Source organism: Portunus trituberculatus, chromosome 38 (assembly GCF_017591435.1).
Source record: "Portunus trituberculatus isolate SZX2019 chromosome 38, ASM1759143v1, whole genome shotgun sequence".
In the NCBI taxonomy this organism is placed as follows: Eukaryota; Metazoa; Arthropoda; class Malacostraca; order Decapoda; family Portunidae; genus Portunus; species Portunus trituberculatus.
In genome coordinates this window covers 16,405,747-16,429,779 of record NC_059292.1, presented here as the reverse complement: position 1 = coordinate 16,429,779, position 24,033 = coordinate 16,405,747, and positions in this window count along the sequence as shown.

Below are 24,033 nucleotides of genomic sequence, written 5' to 3'. Positions count from 1 at the left end.
CTTTCAACTTGTTATCACCTAGACCACCTTCTACCCTGTCTGTAATCCCGTGCTGCACTTTATCCTGCAAGTTCTTTAGAGAACTTTCATAATTTTGACATGTTGTTTTAAGAACGTCATTTTGCTTCCTTATTTCTACAATCTCCTCTTTCAATTCTTGGTTTATTTCACTTACTTTCTCACATTCAGTTACTCTTGGTTTCAGGGCTGTGTTTTCTGCAAGCAGTCGGTCTTGTTTATCCATAAGACTGGTTATCACCTCCTTCATGTTTCTTAATTCCCTTTCTACATAAACAAGTCTTCTCATATTACTTCGTTCATCCCGGAAACCCGCGAAATCCTTATCCATACTATCATCAGTCAGTTTTCTTAAACCTATAGGGGTTTCTATAATGCGTTGGTTCCCACTCGCCGTATGTTTTGGTTCTGTCGTGCGCCTGGCAGCGCTACTTGGTTCCATCTCTCTCTCTCTCGTTGTTCATTAATTATCTATATGTGGTCTAACACTTATTTCCTTTGGAGATAGGAGAACCTATGGCCCCCTCTCCCCCTATACATACATCTAGGCCTGTGGTCTAACTCCTTTTGAAGTAATCTCAGCGAGCTGCTCAGATGCGTGCGTCCTGCTCGACGGCTCCGCGCGTGTAATTCACCTTTTGATCTGCTGCAGTCTCTGACGAGACAGCCAGACGTTACCCTACGGAACGAGCTCAGAGCTCATTGTTTCCGATCTTCGGATAGGCCTGAGACCAGGCACACACCACACACCGGGACAACAAGGTCACAACTCCTCGATTTACATCCCGTACCTACTCACTGCTAGGTGAACAGGGGCTACACGTCAAAGGAGACATACCCAAATATCTCCACCCGGCCGGGGAATCGAACCCCGGTCCTCTGGCTTGTGAAGCCAGCGCTCTAACCACTGAGCTACCGGGCCGTGTGTGTGTGTGTGTGTGTGTGTGTGTGTGTGTGTGTGTGTGTGTGTGTGTGTGTGTGTGTGTGTGTGTGTGTGTTTTACCTAGTTGTGTTTTACAGGAAAAGAGCCATGCTCGTGCTATCCTGTCTCCATATCTGTCCAGATTAGCCTTAAAGTCAGGAATATTTCTTGCTTGAACCACTGTTTTATCCAAGTTGTTCCATGTTGCTATGCTTCTGTTTGGAAAACTATACATTTCTTAAAGTCTCTTCTACATACGGTCTTATTATTATTTATTTATTTTTTTTTATGTTATGGCCTATAGCACCTGTAGGCATACTTGAAGAGTATATGTGGGAAGCGCTGTTCTACTTCCACCCATTAGTGGCGCAGGCAATTTTATTCGTAGTGGTACCCATATTAAGGCCCATATCACCACCCAAGCACATCTTTGGTGTGACCACCTCGAACCTGAGTATCACGGTGACATGTAGGTAACTTTAAACCACTCGACAAATGGCATAGCTTCAAAGTGATATATGGTGGGATTCGAATCTATGCGTGGATGTCTGCCCGATTCTGTGCTCACCACCTCATCCACTACGCCACAGCCTCCACCTCCTCTACCACATCATGATACACGTTAGACACATCAAAAGCTTTTGACAGTCTGGCATAAAGCTTTGATTTCTATCCTTCTCTCTGCAACTTTATCTCAAGTTTCTTTTCCGACCGCTCTATTACTGCTGTGGTAGACGGCTACTGTTCTTCTCCTAAACCTATTAATAGTGGTGTTCCTCAGGGTTCTGTCCTGTCACTCACTCTCTTTCTATTACTCATTAATGATCTTCTTAACCAAACTTCTTGCCCTATCCACTCCTACGCTGATGATACCACCCTACATCTTTCCACGTTCTTTCAGAGACGTCCAACCCTTCAGGAAGTCAACAGATCACGCGGGGACGCCACGGAACGCCTGACTTCCGATCTTTCTAAGTATTCCGATTGGGGCAGAAAAAAATTAGTAGTTTTCAATGCCTCAAAACTCAATTCTTCCATCTATCAACTCGACATAACCTTCCAGACAACTATCCCCTCTTCTTCAATGACACTCAACTGTCTCCCTCTTCCACAATGAATATCCTCGGTCTGTCCTTTGCTCATAATCTTAACTGGAAACTTCACATCTCATCTCTTGCTAAAACAGCTTCTATGAAGTTAGGTGTTCTGAGGCGTCTCCGACAGTTTTTCTCGCCCCTCCAACTGCTTACTCTGTATAAGGGCCTTATCCGTCCCTGTATGGAGTACTCTTCGCATGTTTGGGGGGGTTCCAGTCACACAGCTTTGCTTGATAGGGTGGAATCGAAAGCTTTTCGTCTCATCAACTCCCCTCCTCTCACTAACTGTCTTCAGTCTCTTTCTCACCGCCGAAATGTTGCATCCCTTTCTGTCTTTTATCGCTATTTTCATGGTAACTGTTCTACTGATCTTGCTAACTGCATGCCTCCCTTCTCCTGTGGCCTCGCTGCACAAGGCTTTCTTCTTCCTCTCATCCCTATTCTATCCAACTCCCTAATGCAAGAGTTAACCAGTACTCTCAGTCATTCATTCCTTTCACTGGTAAACTCTGGAACTCCCTCCTGCATCTGTATTTCCGAATTCCTACAACTTGTCTTCTTTCAAGAAGGAGGTATCGAGGCATTTGCTCCCCTAATTCTGGCTGACGGTTTTGGCACTTTTGCACTTTTAGAGAGCCAGCACTCAAGTGGGCCTTTTTTAACTTCCTTTTTTTTTTGCCCTTGGCTGGCCCTCTTCCCTACGTAAAAAGAAAAAAAAACTATGAATGAACATTACTGGGGCCAGAACTGTTTCCTGTGGAACTCCACTAATAACTCTACACCATTTTGATTCTTCACCCTTTATCACTGTTCTCATTTTTCTGTCTTTTAAGAAGTTTGTTATTCAGTCCAATATATACAGAAAACCCCCACACTTGGCGAATCTCAGTTTAGTGAAATTCACTTTTGGCGATAGGGTGGCCACAGACCACCGAGTGCACGCTTGGCGATTTGAATTAAAACTTGGCGGCCGCACGGCGAACCACGCGGCTCTCCGGTGACGTCAGACCTCTCTCTAAACTTATCAGAACGCAAAGTGAGAGCCCTTCAGCCATTTTGTTTGTCCTGTCCTCTGTTCTGCTAGCATGGGAACTAATTCTGGCAATTTACCTCCAACAAGGCCTCTACCAGCGAAACAGGTGGTACCGGTGGGGTAAGGACAATGGTGGTGGCGGCAAGGATGAAAGTGAGCGAGAGAAACGGGTGGAAAAACGGGAGTTATAACTTTTATATCATGTCTTATTAGCTTTATTTATTGTTTATTGGTCTGTTTTGTACATGTGTTCTATTATGTGAAGGCAAAAGATTTTATTTTAGCTCGAAAAAAGGTATTTTAGGGGTCAAAAGAGGGATTTTGGCAATGACCAAAGACTGATTGAGGCATTTTTTTTAGGTAATTTATATGGTGTAAAGAACTCGTGCTTGTTGAAATTCGCATTTGGAGGTAGTTTCGCCAGACTAATTAATTTGCCAAGTGCGGGGGCTTAATGTAATTTTCCCTGTAAGCCAGCTATGTTTTTAATTTTCCATAGTAATCTCTGATGTGGTACTTTATCAAAACCGTGTGTGTGTGTGTGTGTGTGTGTGTGTGTGTGTGTGTGTGTGTGTGTGTGTGTGTGTGTGTGTGTGTGTGTGATTATACAAGTGTGTGGAGGTGAACATTCCAGCACTCACCTGATACCTGTTGATGATGCCGTGGGCAAGGTGTGGGGCAGTGGTCGCCAGTGAAGGGTGAGGGCATATGTGTCCTGCCCCACTCTGGCGGCCCACCACCTTGAGAGCACTGGCCACCCTGCAGGCACTGCCAACACCAGGAACAGAGCTAAGTGATGCATCTCTCATTATACTGAAGAAATTATAATGATAATGTCTCTAAAGAATTTCCTTGATTAGAGGAGCTATTAATTTACAACCATTAAGTACTCTAATCAAACAAGCAAGCAACCTTGAATATATTTCAGTTAACAGACAAGGCAAGTATTTTCTTTCTCTTAACACCATACCTTTGTTCACTTGAAAACTTTTATATATATGTGGGATGCTGGCCAAGGGGAACAAAAAACAAAACCCAAAAAGAAAAAAAGCATCCTCTACTGAGGTGCCAGCCCTAACACAGGTGAGGCCATGTGCCCAAAAGCTCACCATCCTGTGGTGTTGTAAAGACTGCATGTTGGAAGGCACACCCAGCACACCCTTGTAGTGAGGCAGGAGCAGGAACCAGTAGGAAGTGAAGGGATGGAGCCCCACCACCTGGAAGGAGGACCTGGCCAGGACAAGGGTGTGGCCCATCACTCTCAGGTTGGAACAGGTGGGTGGCAGTGGGAAGTCATCACCTCCCTCCTCCCCTACAGTGGTGTTGGAGGATGTAGTGCTTCTCCCAGACTCATTTTCTGCACAAATGAAACAGAGGTCAAGTGTCAGCAGTGTAACATTAGCAAGGATTTGCATAATAGTAGTTCCTATTGAATATCTAAAGTAAAGAGAGAAAAATAAACTTGATTGGGATTCCTGTTGTTACGTTCACCGGTTAAACTGGTAAGATTGGCATCGGAGAGCCGGTAAACAATAACAATAAAAAAAACACTGCAGGTTCAACTGGTGAGGAAATGTAAAGGGGTCACTTTAAAAGCTACTTTAATAACCCATAATGAAATTGACACATATATAACAAGAAACATGAAACACAGATATATAACATGAAACACAGGAAAATGACATACACATATACATATAACACAGTAATAAATACAACAATAAAGATCCCAACTTAATACCTAACAATAATCCTAATCCTATATAGAGGCAATGTGGAAAACACGGACGAGGGGAAGTGATACTTATGCGGTGTCGCAGTGGTGAAATGCTGGGTGATGGTTGATCCCACGGCAGAACCAAGAGGCGTTGTGTTCACTGGTTGAGGCTTGCATCTCAACTCCCAATCCAGAAAACCAAGAGCTGGCTCAACACTTTCGGTTGAGTCGAAAGGGCCGCGTGAATCCAACTTCGGGACAGTAGCCGGGCTTCATGAAACGGTGACGTGGAAGGTTCACGAGACGGTGACGTGGAAGGGGAGGCGGAGAGGTGGCGAACGAGGTAACAAGCAGAGGTGGTGATGGTAGTAATGCATGTTACGGGCGGGCCGTAACATTTCCTCCCCTAAGACCTCCGTAATGGGCTCATGAAGGAGGTGAGACGGAGATCTTGATAAGGCGTCGGCGATGATGTTGTCCACCCCACCACCAGACACAGCACCTCGCAAAGGAAGAACCTGCAGAAGCTTGAAGCGCACATCGGAGGAGACGATGACGAGGAGGCGATACACGAGCCAGACAGCGGTGATGGTGGTGAGAGAGACCAGCCAGAACCAGATGAAAATGTAGATCTTCTCGTTGATGATGTTAACCGCCAGCACACACATGGTGTCGTGGGTCTCGATGGTTCCCGAAGGGCCGAACTTCCTGAAGGTGCACTTGGTGACTCTGGGGAAGATGCGTGTCATGGGATCGATGCGCTTCTCGGGGTCCATGTCAGGGAAGTTGATGACCTCCGTGCCGTAGGTGAGGAAGGTGCCGCCCAGGAACAGGTCGGTGAAGTAGATGTTGCCCTCCAAGTCCTGAGTTATGTAATTTATAGCCCTCTGGAAGGTGGCGGGAGCATTAGACAATCCAAAGGGCATCACTGTGTATTGGTATAGTCCGAAGGAGTGATGAAGGCGGATATTATTTGGGCCTCGTCCGAGAGGAATCTGGTAGTAACCTTTAAGCAAGTCTATAGTGGTTACAAATTTGGCTACTCCTATACTATCTATAAGGTCCTCTATCAAGGGCAATGGGTAGGAGTCTGGCACCGTCACTTTATTTAGTTTCCGGTAGTCGGTGCAAAATCGACTACTACCATCTGGCTTAGATGTTAACAGGCAGGGAGAAGCCCAAGGAGATATACTAGGTTCTGCAAGGTGATGACAGAGCAGATAGTCTACCTCTTTTTTCATCAAGTCTCTTTTAATGGGTGAAATGCGATAGGCTGGTTGTCTTATAGGCTTGATGTCGTTAGATGTTAATCTTATGTCATGTTGGATCGTATTACAAACTCCTGGAAGGTCACCTGTGATTTCAGAAAAGTCTAGCAATAACTTTTTAAGATCAGACTGTTGTGAAGGTGTTAAGGAAAGAAACACCTCATCAAGGTTGGACATGATTTGGCTGTTTGAGGGGCGTCCTTTAGGTGACGAGAAGAGGAATTCAATGTCGGACTCTTCCTCGGGGGTCACAGGACCAGACTCCTTCCCTACCAGACATACAGGTACAGCGCGAGACAAGTCGTCCTCTGGTTCTCTGGAGTGGTAAGGTTTCATTAGATTAATATGAACTAGTTGGGAATCCTTACGACGGTCAGGAGTGTGGACCACATAATTTAATGGACTTAGTTTTGAGCCACAACATAAGGTCCCATGAACTTACTGTGAAGAGCATTGCCTGGAGTGGGAGAAAAGTAAAACCTTGTCTCCTGGTTTGAAACTTCTCATGACAGATTTGGGAAGAGAATTCTGTTGCATTTTAGTTTGAGATTTAAGGAAGTTTGATTTAGCAAAAGATCTGACTTCACTGATTTTATTCTTAAGGTTACTGATGTAGTCAGACACACTGGGGCTTGAAGGAGTATTTTGAGTAAACCATTGATCCTTTAATATTTTGAGAGGCCCCTGATCTGTCTACCATAGAGTAATTCAAAGGGAGTAACCTAAAGAATCTTGAGGAGATTCTCTTAAAGCGAAGAGAAGGAAAGAAATACTTTCATCCCAGTCTCCTTGATGCTCCAAGCAATACTTCTTCATCATGGATTTTAATGTTTGGTGAAACCGCTCCAGACAGCCTTGGGATTGGGGTGGTAAGCCGAGGAGGTAACATGGTGGATGTTTAGCTCATTCACTATCTGTTGGAAAAATGGCTAGTGAAATTGCTACCCTTGTTAGACTGAATTTGTTTTGGAATTCCTACCGAGGTGAAAAAATGTATTAGATGTTTTACAATGGTCTTTGATGTGATGTTCTTAAGAGGGAATGCTTCAGGGTACCTGGTAGTGGGATCCATGAGGGTTAACAAATACTGATTCCCTCGTTTGGTTTTGGGTAAGGGCCCTACGCAGTCTAGTATGATCTTTTCGAAGGGCTCCGTCTGAACTGGAATAGGCGTCAGAGGAGCTGGCACAAGGCGTTCGTTAGGCTTACCCACAATTTGACATATGTGACATGTTTTACATAGTGTGACACATCCTTTTTCATTCCTGGCCAAAAAATGTTGAAGAGCCTTCTTGTAGGTTTTTTGGATGCCTAGATGACCTGACAATCCATCATGAGCTAGTTCTATAATGGCTGGTCTTACAGACAAGGGGATGACAACTTGATGTGTTTCTGACCAGGTGTCTAGTTGTTTCAGTTCAGGTGGTCTGTAAGCACGCATCAGGACTCCTTCCTGATAATAAAAACAAGGCAATTTAGACATATCCTTTGTCTCACTGGCCACATGTCTGATCTTAGCCAAAGTGAGATCCTGTTCCTGAGCATTAATCAAATTCTCCTTTGAAATGATGTTATTATACAAGTTGTCGGTAGAGGCAATCATTGGTGGAGGAGGTGATGAAAGGGCAGGGGACTTGGACTGAGACCTGGTGACTGCACACACTGGGAAGAAGTGAGGGGGATGTTTCGTCCAGGGTCTTAGTGGGACTTTCTGTTAAGGGAGAATCAAGAACAATTAAGTTTGGAACAGCCAAGTTACCCGCAAGATCATTACCCAGTACAAGATGTACCCCAGGTACTGGCAGTTCACCAGGTTTAATGGCTACCTCAACCTCTCCTGAAATGAACGGGCACTGTAAGCTAATATTAGCCAAAGGATAGGAGAGCTGTGATTCGAGACCAGTAAGGATCACCTTCTCCCCAGTGAAAGCCTGTTTGATGTTAGGGATGACATCTTCCCTTAAGATGGATTGGGCAGCACCTGTATCACGCAGAACCTTGATATTTATTGCCTTGTCTTTACCATCAGTCAGGGACACTTTACCTTGATACATGTACGAGTCATAAAGTTCTAGAGGAGAGTTGACAGGGTTAGCTAGGGCCACTGGTTTCTTGTTCTCAAATGTGTTAGGTCTAGGGACACAAAAGAAAGTTGACGTTGAGAACCCTTGCAATTTGGGTGTCTACATTTCTGGATCGTGTGTCCTGGCTTCTTACAGTATGTACACCAGGGGGAATTATATGCATTTGGCGAGAATCCGGTTGGCTTACCACCCGCGCCCCAAAACCTTCCCCAAAGGAGGACCTAACATTAGACAGTGAACCACGACCTCTACTACCCAGGGATCCCATCAACAAAGCAAAGGCATCAGCCACTTTAGCGGCAGACATAAGATCACTCTCCCCGTTCTTCCACATGCCTCAGAATATTAAATGGTAACTTGTTCTTCCATTCTTCCAGGACCATTAGATTGAGCAACTCCGAAAAGGTGGTAATGTTAAGAGCGGCTAACCATTTCTTAAATTGTCTTAGTTTCTCACTAGCGAATTCAACATAGGTGTGAGACTCTGGTTTCACATACTTTCGAAACTGCTGTCTGTATCCATCAGAAGTGATAGAGTAGGCGTCTAGAATGTTACCTTTGATCTCTTCATATTCTACCTCATCACTAAGGCCGTTGTATACCCTATAAGCTTTTCCTACTAGCTTAGGGACAAGGAGAGACACCCACTGATCCTGGGGCCATTTATTCCTACGAGCAATGCTCTCAAAAGCGCGAAATGACCCGTCAACATCAGATTCATCAAAAGGGGGAACTAGCGGAGCAGCTGTAGCAGGATTAAAGCTTGCTAACTGTTTCTTTATATCTATTTCTTCCCCTCTAAACTTAGCGTCATTTCGTAGGGCTAACTCCTGAATTTCTAACTCTTTCTCCTGCCTTCTAAGTTGTAACTGAAATTCTCTCTCTTCCTTTTCTGCCTGTAGTTGCATTTGTCTTTCCCGTAATTCTCTCTTCCTTTTCTGCCTGTAGTTGCATTTCTTTTGCTTCTTTTTCTGCCTGTAATTGCATTTGTTTTTCCTGTAGTTGCATTTGGCTTTCATGCATCCGGTATTCTAGTTTAAGCTTCTCAATTTCCCATTGACTTATCCTACTCTTATCCTGTTCTTCCTGGGGACTGTGTATTATAGTCCTCGTAGAGGCTGACATGGGAGTTAACTCTTCTATGGCATTTCCTAGCAACTGACCTTCTTGTACTAGATGTTCAACAACTACATTCTTAATGACTTCTTTAGTCATCTGAGACGTGATGGGAACATCAAAATGTTTAGCGATGGTCTTCCATTGGTCCTTCTTTATATTAGCATATTTAAGTTGTTCCAGAGAAGGGTCGGCACAAAAATCTTCAACATTAAACTGAGCGGAAGCCATATTAAATCGATGTTAAACCACAACAAAAAAATGATAAGCGAATTACTTAAGTGAGGAACTTGGCAGAGTGATAATAAAGGCAACCTTGAAATTACCTAGATTATACTTAAGCAAACACTTATGAGTACAATCACTAATGAGGGGTAAACTAGAGAGTTACGGCATTAAGAGGGATCCGGATTACTCTAGTTACGAGACTTGAGTGTGAGGAGCGAATTGTACTGAGACTTGTTATTGATAAGGAGGCGGATTAGTCTGAGAGACTAGTTAAAATGGCCGATTCTAACTAGCGAGAAAAATGATCCGCGAAGTGAGGGCATTGAGGGTTCGCATGAACATATGATGATCCCAACACTTGGATAACACTTATTACACACCTGCCTATGTGCAAAAACTAGAGATAAGTGCTATCGGTGAACACGCCTTTCTACCTGGTTTCCTGCTCTACCACTGCTATGCGATACCAATGAAAGTCACGAAGCACGTTTAACCCAAAAGGAGCCACTTGAACGCACAAAGGTAAATTTAAACCACACGCAGAGTAAGTCACAGAAAAAAACACATCAGAGTCACAACACCACAGAAACACAAGCAATCACAGAAAAAAGTCACTGGAAAAATGGAACACTGAACATGGGTTATAATGGTCCTGTCACGGTCGCCAATTGTTACGTTCACCGGTTAAACTGGTAAGATTGGCATCGGAGAGCCGGTAAACAATAACAATAAAAAAACACTGCAGGTTCAACTGGTGAGGAAATGTAAAAGGGGTCACTTTAAAAGCTACTTTAATAACCCATAATGAAATTGACACATATATAACAAGAAACATGAAACACAGATATATAACATGAAACACAGGAAAATGACATACACATATACATATAACACAGTAATAAATCTGTATTATGAAAAGAAATGATGGACGTTGCAGAGAGCATAGGAGTGTTAAGTGAGCAATCCTGGTACACTTGCTTCCCTGCAGCCACTCCTCACCTAAGAGGATGTGCTCAACGTTCTCCTCTGCCAGTGAGGTGTGGGGCCCTCCTCCACTGTCAGGCCACTCCGCATGCTCTGAAGTGGACGACTCCCTTTGCTCCAGGGTGTGGGTGGTGGGGCCGGGCTCGTGGTTGTGGCTGTGGTGGGAGTGTGGATGGTGCAGGAGGGAAATGTCGTGGGTCTGGAGCTGTTGTTGTATCCGAGGATGGATGAAGCCACTGCCTCGTTCACACCCCAGCACATAGATCCCCTCGATGTGCTTGGACCGGTGGATCTGGTGGGCAGGTGCAGGACTCTGACATGATCAGCAGGCGGGTTTATTTGTCTATCTTTTTATCTGCTTATCCATTCATCTATCAATCTATCAAACAGTACTCACCAATCTCCAGGTAACAGTGGCACTAGTTGGGGTGGAGGAGGACGGGAAGCCTTGCTCCAGAGTGGGTGTGAGCAGTGCAGCTCGTGCCTCTACCTCATCAACGCCAACCATCCCGACGGAGACAGTGCCCCTTGCCACGCCACCACCCACCACCCGAACTGGCATCACCACACCGCCCACCTGCGCCAAAATTAGTGGTATGACTCTCAGGAGGAGGGAGAATAAGAGACAGTGGTAAGAGCTTGAATGATGTTTTCTATATGACAAAAGGGGCACTAGCGAAGGGCAACAAAAAGAGTGAAAAGAAAGCCTCACTGAGATGCCATAACTTAATACAAGGAGAAACTATCACTCGTGCCTCATTGGCCCAGAATCATCCAAGGTGGAGTTTTAGGTTTGAGAAAAGAGATCAGCTTTGGAGACAGATGAGGTGGCAGTGGTGCCATCAGGATAAAATAAAGGAGGAAAGATGAAGAAGTAAAGTTGTTGATGTTTTTGGCCAGATACCAGAAGTCACGAGGGGAGTTGGAGTTTGAAAGATTTTGACATTTTCTATTTATGAAAGAGTGTTTGGCAAATTGAAAAAACAGACTTGGCATGATTCCAGGGATATATATAAAGTAGTGTTAGCAATTCCCTCTTAATTAGGTAGTAATTACACACTTCAGTATATTTCCAACGGTCAAAGGCGTTATTTACCTGAAAGAAATGTTTTTAGTATTGTTAGTTATATGAAAAATTATCAATGTTTAAGTTTAGAAGGCAGTAACAGATTTGTCTGAATTACTCCTACAGCACTCAAAAGAAAATGGGAAGATGTGCTTCTACTGGGCTGAAAAGAAAATGGAGTCTGAGAGGTAAATATAAATTAGTTTTATTTTTACACACGCAGCGTCGTCTCACTGCAAAAACGGCGGGGTAATTCCTAAACTCTAACAGTGTTTGCGCTACAAGTGTAGACTAGTCGGGTGAATCAACTCGTTACGCTGGTCGTCCGCCACTTGGAAGACCTTCTTTCTTCATGAGAAACTTCTCTATTTTTTTTTTTTTTTTTTTTTTTTTTTTTTTTAAAGGTGGGTGAAGAAAACAGCTAGCTAAAGGAACAGTTGGTGGGAAGAGAAGGGGTGAAAGAAAGTGGGAGGAATATAGATGGTGGGCTTGACCACCTTGCTTAAGTTGATTTTTAATTTTAATTATTTATTTAATTTAACTTTTAATATAATTTATTTTCACACATTGCAGACCTACCTCCGAATGGTTGGGGGCCGCAAATGCAACAGCAGAAACACATCTGTCCCTATAAACACCAGACTCATAGTGGAGGGTTGATCTGACTCACTTGTGCGAGAGAGAGAGAGAGAGAGCTCTTGTGCTTTTCCCCAATGTGTAGCTGGTGAGTCAGCCCCCCACTAGAGAGACACAGCTAGGTCCCTAGCAATTTTGACTGTCTGATGCTGCGGTCAACCATTTGGTGCATTATTTACATAAATTATGTATAGGGAATACTTGAATACTTAGTCTCTGTATTTTATAGAATATTTATGATATTGATTATTATCATTTACTTCATGTATGAACTGTTATTTTAGTTGACTTTGCTCCTGTATTAGATACATATTTAATTTGGAAATTAGTAAGTTATTAGTTAAACTGAAAGGTGTTAATTTTGTTAGTAGGCAGTTGTTAGTTGAGGAATAGATAATTAGTTAGTTTAGTTTGTTAGATGAAATAAGTCTTGTTAGTTGAAATAAGTTTTATGAAAGTGTTGTTGTTACAAGTTACGCGGAAGGATTTAGGATTATTGATAAGATTAGAAAGAGGGTGTTAGGTTATTGGTAAGGATGAGGATTGCTCCAGCGATGATCCATGTCTCCATCTGCCGTGTCTGTGAAAACTTCAAAACATGGATTAATACATTAAATGAATAATTTTGAGCTTGGGGGAACTGACTCCCAGTCCCAACATCTGGCGTTGTTCGTTATGTGCCAATGACACTGACCCCACTGACCCAGATGTCAGAACTGTCCGTTACGTTCCCAATGGCACTGACCCCACTGACCCAAACACCTGTTTTCAGATGCAAGGCGTTGCTCGTTACGTGCCACGAGACACTGGACTCACTGTCCTGAGCTCGAGAACTCAGCGTTACCCGTTACGTGTCTCCCTTACTCGTCTTCGGGGTAGTCAGATGGCGGCGGCGAAGACCAGTGTCCACTAGGCACAGCCTAATTCGAAAAAATAATAACAACAATAAAAAGGAAAAAAATGGAAAAGAAAACCATAAGCAAAAAAATATAAAAAACGACCGGCGGTGTCCACCGCTCCGCCGCCATCCAGCTGTGCTTCCCCGGAATATTTTAAGTTTATTAGTTTATAATCACCAATTGCGGCGTCATTATAATTATACCAGGTATGCATTTTATCAAAGTGTATATAATTTTATGTAATTATCGCTTGAGGAGGTTGCATTGTTATTACATTACTACATTTAGGGAACCAATTATGTGAATTATCATATATGGTTGTTAGTGTATCATACTGGTCCCTGTCAGAAGTTTTAATAGTTTCCCAAGTATTTAATGCTTTTTGATAATTAATTATGTTTAAAGGAGTGATATTGTATTTTATATGTAGGTCATACGAGTTTAATTGTTCCTGCTCATTACAGTGTATAAATCGTAATGCTTTATTTAAAATGGTTTGCATTTTCCTTTTTTGCGAATTGGAAGACATGCAGAGTGGTATTGAGGGATAAGTAATCACAGGTATTAGGATAGTTTTGATTAAAGTTGTTTTTATTTTAGGAGTTAGGTTTCTAAACCTTTTTAGTTGAGATAAGATGCCGTTTCCTTTTTTTATTGTTTTAGTGATGTGACTGACAAATCCACGTACAGATATATTTAAGCCAAGAAGTTTTCCATCTTTACTTGTTTCAATTTCTTTGCCATTTAAATTTATTAGCTTATTTTTAAGCTGTGCTATTGGTAATATTTTAAATTTTCCTTCGCTGGTTTTAATCTTCCATTGCCTCTCAAATTTGCTTATTCTTTCAATCTCGCGTTCTACCTTTACTTTCATCATTAGCTTAGATTTACTTGGTGATGTTATTATTTGAGTAACGTCATCGGCATACATAGTGTCTAAGCATCCATATTCAGGTAAGGGAAGGTCGTTGGTAAATAAGGTATAAAGCGTAGGTGATAGCACACTTCCCTGAGGAACACCGCTTAATAGATTTATGTTATTACTGAAGTCGTAGCCTATATTTATTCTAGCCTTCCTGTTATCAAGAAAATTACATAAAATTTTTTCTAGTATATCTGGTAGTTTTAATCTTAGTATTTTATATTTCAAACCATTATGCCATACTTTATCAAATGCTTTTTCTACGTCTCTTAATACCATGTATACTTGTTTCTTTTCAGCAAGTGCATTGGCGATAGTTTCATACGTTGTGGTGATAGCTGTATGAGTTCCTTTGTAGGATCTAAAACCATGTTGTCTTTCATTTAAAATGTTGTTTTCGGCAAGGAATGTTTTTAATCTAGATTGTATTATTCTTTCAAAAATTTTTCCAGGCACTTCAAGTAAGGAAATTGGTCGATAATTGATCGGGTTGGTGGGAACCTTGTCTTTTTTAGGGATAAATTTTATGATTGCCTCCTTAAAACAATTTGGAAAATAACCAGCAGAGTAGCATGCATTGAATATATTTTTAAGTTGTTCTAGTGTTTTATCTGTACAATTTTGTGATACGGTTTTATTAATTTTTGTAGTACCAGGAGTTTTCTTTTAGTAAGTCTTATGAACATTTTATTTCTTCTAATGTAATTTCTCTCGTATGGTTGTTATCAGTATTCAGTCTGTTAGTGTTAGCTGTAAGAAATGGTTTTATTCTGTTGTTGTATATATTGATATATCGGTCTATATGGTCTGAATGGTTTTTATCAAAATAATTTTCATCCTCGTCTGTTATTTTGAAGACATTTTTCCATGTTTTTTCCATTAAATGACATTTTTCTTTATCAGAGTAATATCTTTTTCCTTCTTCATCTTTTAGATAGTTTGTCTGTGTTGCCTTTTTACCTTTTAATATTTTAATTTTATTCCAAAAATCCTTGCTGTTTTTATTATTTTCGGATATATATTTTATTTTGTCTTCCCAATTCTTGTTATATGATTCCTTGCATCTCTCTCTTAGTTCTGTTTTAATTCTCTGTTGTTCTCTGTAAGTTCCTATTGTCCAACCAAAATGTTCAGCAAATTCTTTTAAATTTTTATATTGAGTTTCTAAATTTTTTATTTCTTCTGTTATTTTTAGTTGGTATGTATATTGATAATTTGATTTAGGGATGGCCACTTCCATTGCCTTCTTAATAGAATTTATCCAACTGAGAGTTGCCTTTTCTAGTTGTTCTGTTGTAGTACTTTCTAAATTTGTTACCTTTATGTGTGAATTTAAATGCTGTTTGAACACATCCCAATCTGCTTTGTGAAAGTTGAAGACTTTTGGTTTTTCTTTATGAAGGGTTTTGTTGAGAGTTTGAAAATTAATGGTAAGTGATCAGAGGTTGTAACTTCTCCTGGTTCACATATACAGTTTAGGTAATGATGCTTATTGACAAATATTTTATCTGGATTTGTGGTTGAGTTATGAGAGTAGTAAGTAGGAAGTATGGGCCCAGATGTATCATTTTCCTTGGTTAATAAGATTTATTAGGCTTTTTCAAACTGTATTGTTGTCTTTGTTACCAAAACTTGTATGCTTTCCGTTAAAGTCTCCTATGATGTACGTTGGAATGGAGTTACTGAGAAGCTTGTGCATGTCTGTATATGGAAGGTAGGGTCGTCTTGGTGGTAAGTATGTGGTAGATACTATTATGGGGCCAAGATTTGTATCAATTTCTACAGCCAGAAAGTCGGTATCAAAGGTATCATAAAGTTTATATTTAATATTGTATTTTACCGCTATTGCCGATCCATCTGAAAGACTATCACTGTAGTTAATTTTGTGTACAATATAGCCAGGTATTTTTAACTCCTCATTCAATTTTACTCCATGACTGTTAATTAGTATAAGATCAGGGTTACATGAAATATAATTTGGTATTAATGAATGTTTATTGGTTTTCCAATTTAGGACGTTGTGTTGAACAATTTTTAGATTATGGTAGAATGTGAGGGTAATCCTTTACGGCGTGGATCTCTAGAGGTTATTGGAGAGCGTTCAGCGTTTATTCCTGGTCTGATCTTTCTAAAAGCATCACTGTCAACTACGATCCAACATTTTGAGTTATTTAGGTTAATTTCATTTTATGGATTTTCCTCATTATTAGTTCTTCATTATATTTACTATCTGTATATTTCCCTTTATATATTTTGGTCTGAATTCCTGTAGTTAAGTCAGTGTTGGACATGTTTTTCGGCCAGCCTCTTTCTTTTGTAGTATAGAATTCTAACCCTATATCTTCAGCATTTAAAACTTTACCTGAGAGAGATTCTGTGCTTTTTATTCTTATTAAATTTGAAGTTTTAAGCTGTGCCTCTGCACCCTGGACTGTTACATCTATGGCCGTTGCACTTACTGCTTGTTCCTCTATATTATTATAATTTGTGCCATGTTCATCATCTGGGATTATAATTGTAGGAAGATTATTTGCTTTTAGAACTCTGTTTAATTCATATTTATATGTACCTGGTTTTATTTGTTCTTGATTTTGTGCATGGGCAACACATGCATGAATTTTTAATAATTCTACTTTGGTAATTGTTGGTGTTTGAGGTATTGTCATACTAGCGGTTGAGGGGATGATTTGACTTACAGTGGCAAAGTTCATCTTTTCTCTTTCGTTTATTTGACTTCTTTTTTCTTTTATTATTTCTTTTCTTTTTTGACATTTCATTGCCATTGAACTATGATTTCCATTACAGTTTAGGCACTTTTTGGTGTCATTTTGGCATTGATGCCAAACGTGTCCGATTTCACTACATTCAGAGCATATTTTAAAATCTTTTGGCTTAGGGCATTCACTTGTGTAGTGTTCTTCCAATGAATAGCACCTCATGCAGCATTTTACAGGGATATATGTTTCTTGTTTGATCATGTTTGCTGGAATACTGATGCCAAAGGCCTTGATGCCTGTCTCTGAGCATTTTTGAGCTAGGGCTGTCTGAGTAAAAGTTATCTTTAAAGTTAGAGAATTTGGGAACTTATATATATCAGCAATTCCATCCTTACCAATCCATGTATTATGCTTAATCAGCTCTTCTCCAATGTCTACTATGTGTTTTTCGTATATTATATCTTCTATTCTTGGAATGATAATACTCTTTTTAACTTTAAGTTCTGGTGGCATAATAGGGCGAAACCCCTGTGACTCAAGATGTTCTTTATTCTCAGCATTGAAGATGCTATCTGCTTGTTTTTCTGACAAAGTTAGTGCCACAAAACCATCATTTGTAGGGATGAAGCCACTTACTTCGATATCTCGTGTGCCAAAAATTTCTATCAGTTTGAGTTTTTGTTCTCGTGTGTTGGACCTACATTTTATTTTTATTTTGCCATTGTGTAACATAATGCCTACAGTGGCTGGATGTAATCCTAAGTCCAACCACTGCCCCTTGCGGGTCTTTTTTCCTGTCTATAAGCGTCCCTATGGCCCTCAGACTCTCGTTTTCCTATAACCAGCTCCTTCTAAGGAGCCCCCTTCAGGGACTGCCTAATGGCAGACCTTCAGGGACCGGCTTCGTACTAAGCTCAGAGTCACGCTAAGTGGGCAAAAATTTAAAGTCCAGCGCTGGCAGTCATTGGCAGAGTTCCACCATACGGAGACGGAGTCTCAAGTAACACTCAGAATTATCACTGTCAGAGACAGAGTCCACTAGTGGACCAGAAAATGCCTAAAACAGGCGAAAAATCATCCTCTATGCCGGAGACTAAGTCTCGTCTCACCTCCCTGAGAGCAGTCACCGTCAGAAACAGAGTCCAAAAAGGACCAAAATACTGCCTAAAACAGGCAAAAATCTCTCTCTATGCCAGAGACTAAGTCTCGTATCAGACGATGAGGTCCTTTATATGGGGTGAAGTGATGGTCTGCGCGAGAACGACTGCGCCGATGATGTCTTTGCCAAGAATCTCTGATGATTTGATAAGACAGAGGGGACCCTTTTAAATTATATTAGATTTCACCCTGTGTCTCCTAAGTCTCCTCTTTTGTGATAAGAGAAGTGATCTTGGGAGCAGTGATGTTAACTTTTCTAGCCCACATTGTCGTACCGAACCACCAGAATTATCGTATTTTGCCTAATATTATCGTACATCCAACGGAAAAATAATATACACACATCAGAACTGCATTATACACTGTATTGAACATTTCATTAATTTTCATTCATTTTCATATGCAAATGACATACTACACATACAAAGGTTACACAAAGGTGTGTGTGTGTGTGTGTATATATATATATATATATATATATATATATATATATATATATATATATATATATATATATATATATATATATATATATATATATATATATATATATATATAAAACTATATATTGATAAACGCTTACGTACAGTGTCAATGTGCATGTATCTCCAAGGGGTCAACTTATCAGTCAATCGTCAGTCCATCACTCTCCGCAACACAACCTACACTGGAAAACCCTTATTATTTATTCCTTTATTTATTGTTGCCCATTAGTGCCACATAATGAGAATGTTTTGTTTTTCATACCGTTATACGTCAAATAGAACATATGATAAGAGAAGGAAAACTCGCCCTTCACCATACTAACACTAAGAGTCACACTAATAAGATCATTTTGTCACTTGACACTGACTGTGACTGACAGCGTCTCTCTCCTTTTCCTTCCCTCCCCAGTCCCCAGCCCTCTCTCTCTCTCTGAAATGTTGACATCGATATTTTTTTCTTTACACAATTATTACAGTACCTTATTACAAATATAAAAATAAAAAACACTTTGCCACTCAATTATCGTATATTGGTGTACGATTCTTACCTATGTATCGTACATCGTACAAACAGCCATATTATCGTACAAATACGATAATTGTCGTACAATTAACATCACTGCTTGGGAGTGGCAGGATGGGTGAAACAAGCCAGAGTGTTTTGGAAGGAGAGTATTCCTTTTGTCTCGCAGGTCAGGAAAGTCATATAAACAGTCACTGGCCGCTCAGCTCCGTCTCAGTACCTTGCTGGTGCCCCGCCGTTTCATACCATTATTTTCCCGTTTAATGTGTCCGTTCTTCACTTCATTTTGACCACTGTTGTTTATACTACACTTAACAATTGAGTTGAGTATTCATATCTCAGTAAGCTACCACCAGTGTTCCGGACGGAGTGAATTATGAATCACCCCGGAAGGTTATTAATTAGTTATTACCGTCTTATTGTAAGTAAAGTCACTTGGGAGTGTTTCTGTGATTCTTCAGGTGAATATAACTTATACATATGTATTTACAATTAGATACAGAGGTTTGGGGCGAGAAGTGTTAGCACATGGTGTAGAGAACCATCATAACTGTAGCCCAGAACCTTCTAGAAGCTTAGATAGAAATTTCCTATTCTGATGCCCGCTGGAAAAGTGTCTAATTATGATTTTCACTCCTAGTTTCTTGGAAAATAATTAGTTAGGAAAAGGCTAATACAAGCAATAATATAATAATCATAAATATCTGTAAATGTTAAACTGGTCGAATAGGCAATAGCTTGATAGAATAATTCACATGTGATATGTTCCTGTGAAACCTATCACCTACGATGTCACACCCTATCCACACCCTATCACGTGATCACGAGGACCTTAATAGGAATGCCACCGGGCAGTCAAGATGAGTACTCCGATCTGACCAGCGGGTGACCAGCGCGGTGTGCGCAACGGAACATGTGTGTGTGTGAACTCTGACACGAACATTCGCACTAAGACAATTATCTGAGTCTTGTTTAAGGTAGGTAATAAGTGCACGTGACAGTGTTTAAGTGACTTAATTGTGATGACAAGGGCAGTGACAAATAGATAATCACGGTGCTGAGATTCAGTACTCTTCGGCTCAGTACTTACGTGAAAGTGTATAATAAACTATAAATATAAGTACTAAATGTAAATGTAAATGTAAATGTAAATTGTTCATTAAGAGCAACACTTCACGCTATAATAAATACGCAGATACCAAAAACCCTTTACAGAAGAACGTGACAGATGCAGGACAGACCTATGTCCCTGGCGTGATCACGCCTAGCATCCTCACAAGACTCTATTCAGGCCAGCCCTCGGAGGCCTGCGTGCCTCGAAAAAGTGCTGACACCGGAATTTATCACTATACATGAATATAGCGACGGATATAGTCATCTAATTACATGAATTAGGTAAAGGAAAGTTACTTATGACTCAGAAGTATGCATGTTAAGATGTATTACATAAAAGGTAAACGTACAGATCACTTATATGATATAAAGTAGATGCAACCGAATATATGGATGGCAATCGAAATAGGTTGTGAAAAGTTCCAACACACTGTGACGTAGGTTAGTGTGATCATGTCTACCCACCCATGTAGAATCCTTGGGTGCCAACGCTTATACATACATGTATACATACAAATATAATAATCATTAAAGAATCAATTACAAGTACGACGTACATCATTATGTGACACCGTTTTATATATATATATATATATATATATATATATATATATATATATATATATATATATATATATATATATATATATATATATATATATATATATATATATATATATATATATATATATATATATATATATATATATATATATATATATATATATATATATATATATATATATATATATATATATATATATATATATATATATATATATATATATATATATATATATATATATATATATATATATATATATATATATATATATATATATATATATATATATATATATATATATATATATATATATATATATATATATATATATATATATATATATATATATATATATATATATATATATATATATATATATATATATATATATATATATATATATATATATATATATATATATATATATATATATATATATATATATATATATATATATATATATATATATATATATATATATATATATATATATATATATATATATATATATATATATATATATATATATATATATATATATATATATATATATATATATATATATATATATATATATATATATATATATATATATATATATATATATATATATATATATATATATATATATATATATATATATATATATATATATATATATATATATATATATATATATATATATATATATATATATATATATATATATATATATATATATATATATATATATATATATATATATATATATATATATATATATATATATATATATATATATATATATATATATATATATATATATATATATATATATATATATATATATATATATATATATATATATATATATATATATATATATATATATATATATATATATATATATATATATATATATATATATATATATATATATATATATATATATATATATATATATATATATATATATATATATATATATATATATATATATATATATATATATATATATATATATATATATATATATATATATATATATATATATATATATATATATATATATATATATATATATATATATATATATATATATATATATATATATATATATATATATATATATATATATATATATATATATATATATATATATATATATATATATATATATATATATATATATATATATATATATATATATATATATATATATATATATATATATATATATATATATATATATATATATATATATATATATATATATATATATATATATATATATATATATATATATATATATATATATATATATATATATATATATATATATATATATATATATATATATATATATATATATATATATATATATATATATATATATATATATATATATATATATATATATATATATATATATATATATATATATATATATATATATATATATATATATATATATATATATATATATATATATATATATATATATATATATATATATATATATCGTTTTAGTTAATCACCAACGCTTTATTATCCCCGCCTAACCACATCGCGGAGTATTTGTATGTACAACTGAGGTGGGTTACTGACCATGGCATAGGCTACTCATTGTAAGGACATCCAGCCATAAAAAAACAAAAAACTTTGACCAGTTCTTGAAAGTTCTTGAGCACGAGCTCTTGAGTGAGGCGTCAAGCAACCCTGCTTCTCTGTTTAGTGAAAGCGTAACTTGCACCTCAATCTTTATCTGTCAAATATGTACGGCTCTGCATTTATATAGATGGCGAAGTCGTGAATTATATTTCTTTATCTAATCCCTATGTTATCCATAATAAAACATCATTAGCAAAATTTATGTGTATTTGTTTTGATATTATATCAGTTACGCATAAATACGATGAACTATACTGAAGACAATGATAGTTCATTTAAGTTGGAATGATATATATCAGGGATTCCAACTTTACTGAACTATCATTATCTTCAGTATAATTCATCATATTTACATATCCTTAACCGATATAATTTTAGAATAAATATACATAAATTTTGCAAATGATGCTTTTTTATTTTCCTTTATTTATACCATGTGGGCTTTTCACGGGAATTTATGGGCAAAGGGATACTTTTGGGGTACCTCCTATCTTAAAGCCCACCCGCTAAAGGTGGGCCGTTGCCCCAGTGAGGAAGCCCAACCTACACTCGGACCGTGGACAGGATTCGAACCGTGCCCTTGGAGACCCCTCTGACCCCAAAGCACGCATGGTTCCACTGTAGTACCACTGTGGCCCCTTTGTCAATATTCAGCCTTTCCTTTTTGCTTCATTGTGCGAGTCAATTTTTTTTTTTTTTTTTTTTCTACTTTAATTTGTGACAGTGGTGAGTATGTTTGCCAGTGCAGGACGTGAGAGGTCCCTGGCACTCGTTTCCCTCTCCATGATCCCTTCTGGCTGTTATCATGTACTCCCTCACTCACTCACTCTTTGCTCTTCTCACTCGACTCACTCACTCCCACTCACTCAACTGTTTCCTTCCCGCGCATCCAGTCACCCACTCATCTGACTCCTTCCTTCTCTTACTCATCCTGTTCTTGTCTTTGCTTTTACTTACTCCCCCCCTTCTCTTCTTTATCTCCCTTATCTCCTAACTCTCCTATGACACCTTTTTATTCCGGGTGGTCTGTGGTGGGGGAGTATTTTAGTGGAATGCGCGTGACTTAACAGTCACGCTACCGGAGACTTTTTTTTCCATATTATTATACAATAACCAAGCTGTATGAGAAAGAAACTTCCTATCCGTGTGCTTAAGAGATAGCTGTAACACCTCCCATCTCTTGCATTTTAGAGTGAAAAACACGTTCGCGGACTTTAGTAGGTATTAAACCTCCTATCTTGTACTACATGCACTGCTACGTATACAAAATGGGTTCCTGTACTAACTGGGAGCTCTAAAACCCCTTATCTGATCCATTAAGGGATAAAAGCAGCAGATTCCTTTAAAGGGCGTCTAACCTGTGGTAATGAAACTCTCTACTTGATGAAGCAGCCTTCTTGTTCTTATTTTTGGCTACAGTGTCATGTCAACTTCAGGGATTTTAGAAAACAGATATCACTGGTCAACAGTCACGGCGTGTGAAATTAACCCACACCTTTCTTAGTGTCATTCCATGTTCACCTACCCATTTTATTCTACAAATGCATGAGTGAATTTGATTGCTGTGTGTGTTGCAGGCGTGAGGAGAGCTGAGGCTGCCTGAGTGAGGAGCATTGCTAGGGAAGGAAGGTAGGAAGGAAGGAAGGAAGGCACCACTACAATGGCTGAAGAAGAGAATGTGAAGGTGGCGGTTTGGGTCCGGCCAATGATATCCTTTTAATGCCAAGAATGAGATCTTTGGGAGAGAAAACACACACACACACACACACACACACACACACACACACACACACACACACAGTAAGTTTATTGACCACAAAATACAAAAGAAA